Here is a 4,023-nt window from a genome sequence, read left to right on the forward strand (position 1 = left end):
TAGGGAAAATCCCAGTGAATATAAAATATAAAGATAAAACCTGGCTCTCAGAAAGTTCTTTGTATTTATTTTACCAAAATAATGGTGGGAAAGTTTCCCATATTCCAGAGTCTATAGATACTGAACAACAACAAAACAAAATAAGAAACTTTTAATATAAGAATATTGTTATTTTTATTTGATTTTCCTAACAAAATGCAGAATAAAGCAAAGATAATGTACAGGGGAAATATATTCATTTTTTCTTTCTACCTTAAATTTTTTTGTATTTTTCTTGCTTAGAATCATAGTAATATTTATTGAACATAAATTTATAGTATATTTAATAATTTTGTATTTTATATACATTTTAATGTAAATGCTCAAATTCAAGCTGAATGGTTTGGATGAATCCAATTCTTTTATGAACAGCAACTCACATAATTTTGGTCACCTGGAAACTTGTGTAACCTGCTTATTGATGGATTCCTTTATACTCTCTTTTCAGAGGTGCTGACTTGTCAGAGTTGGTTAAGTTCACAAAAGAAATCAGAATGGAACTCAGGATAGGCTCAGAACTCAGAAAAACTTGTCCCTTATTCTAACTTAGGCTGTGACATGAGCTGTATACCTTTGCTTCTCCATATTTAACACAGGTACATTTCTTTCTTTTTTTTTTTTTTTAAAGATTTTACTTATTTATTTGACAGAGAGAGAGCAGGAACACAAACAGGGGGAGTAGGAGAGGGAGAAGCAGGCTTCCTGCTGAGCAGGAAGCCCGATGCGGGGCTCGATCCCAGGACCCTGGGATCATGACCTGAGCTGAAGGCAGACGCTTAATGACTGAGACATCCAGGCACCGCTAACACAGGTGTATTTCTACTGAGTAACAATCTTCAGGGATCCACTAGAAACCATTTTAACTTTAAAGGCTGTAATAATAATAATAATAAAAACAATAGCAACATCAACAATAGTAGCTAACATTCATGAGACCAAGTATTTTATATTTTTTTAAAATATTTTTTACTGCTTAATCAAGAACATTCTTTTTTTTTTTTTCTTAAAGATTTTATCTATTTACTTAGAGAGAGAGTGAGTGCATGAGTAGAGGGAGGGACAGAGAATCTCAGAGCCCAATGAAGACTCAATCCTGTGACCCCAAGATCATGACCTGAGCTGAAACCAAGAGTCAGATGCTCAACCAACTGAGCCACCCAGGTGCCCTGAGGCCAAGTATTTCAAATAGACCCTCTTTAATCCTTAACATATTCTATACTGTAGGTTCTATTATTCTTCATTTTACAGCTCAAAAAACTGAATTTTCAAAGGGTGAAGTATCCCTTCCAGATCTGCTATGTTCTCAGTACATATTTTATAGAGTTTCCTTTGGACTTTTCTTCTTTACCATTTGGTAATTGGTTGTCTGTGAATATCACATTGAGAATAGGTATATCTGTAAATCCAAAGTCAGTTCAAAACACCATTTGATGATATAATATATAAAGATATAATGTAATATATGAAGATAATACATAAATGTCAATAAAGAAAATAAAGATGTAATCTATAAAGACAAGAAAGAAATGTCAAATGTGAGTTTGAGACTTAAGATAATATTGTTCAGTTATTGGTAGCATCAGAGAAATATTTGGAAGTAATGTCCTAGAAGGTTAAGGAAACAAGAGAGGATTACAGAATGGCAGTCCCTGAGATGTTGGTAGAAGCCAGTAGGGTCCTTGGGGGCAGTCTTTAGAAAATGCTTTTGCTCACAGCAACTTCTTTTTTCCTTGGGGCTGTAACAAAGGGCATTTTGTAATAGAGCAGTTTATGTCAGATCCCCTTCTGAGCCCAGGAAAACTGGACTTTACTTCCAGGTTATATTTCTCTCATCCTCCCATGGCCAAGGTTTGAAAAAAACCTCTAAAAGCAGGATTCAATAAATACATGAGCTTGCTAGGAATATTTAGCTACTTGGTCTTGTGACTGTGGCAAATCATTCACTTGAGCAGAGCCCGAAGGGCTTTTATTTCCCGTTATGGGAAATACAATCTGGGCGAGATGGAGAATGTTCTTTAAAGGGAGGTGTTTGTGGGTCACTTCAAAGTTATGCATGCTTACCTAGGGCTCTCTCCTTGAGGAAACTTTAACATCAGCATCCATGTTTCTGTTTTTAGTTTAGAATGCACATTTCTCCCTCCCCACTCACCCCCCCATTTCTCTTTTTCTGGTAGCTTTGCAGATTCAAAATGCCTCTCTCAGGACGCAGTGGAGAGAGGCCTGGGATGTGATGCTGAAAAACCAGCTGTGATTTAGAACAATCAAGGCCCCCTGTATGTATTTTCTGCTTTACCAGCAGTTTGATAACTAAGGACTATAAACTTTGAGTGGTGATTCCAGGTCCCTGGAGGCTGCCCTGTTCACAGCTCACCTTTTACACTATTTTATAGAGTACAAAATTGGCTCCTGCCTTTTTAAGAAAGTATTTTCTGGTACTTTAGAAATATTGAAACATGATATTTTCCAAATGTTGAGAAATTAAGTTGGAGAAGACTAAGTTGATAGGAGTCTTATGTATAAATTCCTTCTTAGGATGGTCTTTCCTTACTTCTTATTTCTAGTAGCAAATAATCAGCCCAAGTAAGTTATTTGAGTGTACATATCCATCACACAAAACCCATTTAAAAACTCTGAGTCTTTTTGGTGAAGAGTGAGGATGTATTTTCTCATGCAAAAGAAATGGGTTCTAGTTTGATTTTTTTAAAATTTAACAAACATTCACTGAGAACTGGCTAAATGCCGTGTACTGTGCTAAATGCCAGAGAGTAAAAACACAGTTTTTGTAGTCAAGAAGCTTCTGGTCTAGGATAGCTTACTTCCACAAGAGTGCACAAGGCTCTGGTTTACTGTGCTTATTGAGACTACATTATTATAACCAAAAAAGAGCAATTTTCAAAATACATTCTTTTTTTTTTAAGATTTTATTTATTTATTTGAGAGAGAGAGGGCATGTGCACGAGTCAGGGGAGGGGCAGAAGGAGAGGGAGAGACTCCCCAATACAACTCGGGGCTCTATTCCAGGACCCTGGGGTCACACTTGAGCTGAAGGCAGACGCTTAACCGACTGAGCCACCCAGGTGTCTCTCAAAGTACATGCTTAATGTAACTACTGTTTAAAGTGCAGTGTATTAATAGGTAATACCGCAAGCAAGTGTTTTACAGTCACATAAGTTTGGAAAATGCTTGATTAGGCAAGTTTAAACAAGATTCTTTTTGTGATCCTTAAGAGAGGAGGGACGGTGTGCAGCACCCTAAACTTACTTGATCTCAGAACCCCTTTTCTTTAACATTCCCAGGTCAGGGTCCTGTGAAACGCAATTTTTAACAAATATCTTAACTTTTAATCACTTTAAAACTTTATTTAAAGGAGGCTTGCCAGGCTAGAAAGTTCCAAGTTGACAGTTTTCAATGGGACTGAACCATCTGCTAGGTGGAAGTTTGCTTTCATTATTGGAGAACACCTAGAGCCTGTAAACCTTTGACCTGACACGCCCACGCTCAGCCTTCCCACAGTCCACCACCCATAGGGATGGGAAGAGTGTGCAGGGAGTAACCAGGAATGTCACAAAGTGGGGCAGGTGCCCAGGCACAATGGCAAATCCCTGGGCTTGATTTGGAGTAGCTGGGTCAGGCACCACCCCATGAATCTCCTGAGGTAACTCAGGCCCATGACACTTTTATAAAACTGAGCATTTGTTTTACCAAATGAAATATTTCCCCAAGGCTGTGTACACAGAAATGGTGGAGGCAGGTCTGAGGAAAGTGGCCAGGACATTCCAGGCACCAGCCTGGGGGCCCTGGACACAGTTGCTCATTTGATGGGAGGGAGACTTCTTTTTATTTATTTATTTATTTATTTATTTATTTATTTATTTATTTTATTATGTTATGTTAATCACCATACATTACATCATTAGTTTTTGATCTAGTGTTCCATGATTCATTGTTCGCGTGTAACACCCAGTGCTCCATGCAGAACGTGCC

Source organism: Callorhinus ursinus, unplaced genomic scaffold, assembly GCF_003265705.2.
Source record: "Callorhinus ursinus isolate GAN/ISIS: 27379988/994484 unplaced genomic scaffold, GSC_fseal_2.0 scaffold6, whole genome shotgun sequence".
Lineage (NCBI taxonomy): Eukaryota > Metazoa > Chordata > Mammalia > Carnivora > Otariidae > Callorhinus > Callorhinus ursinus.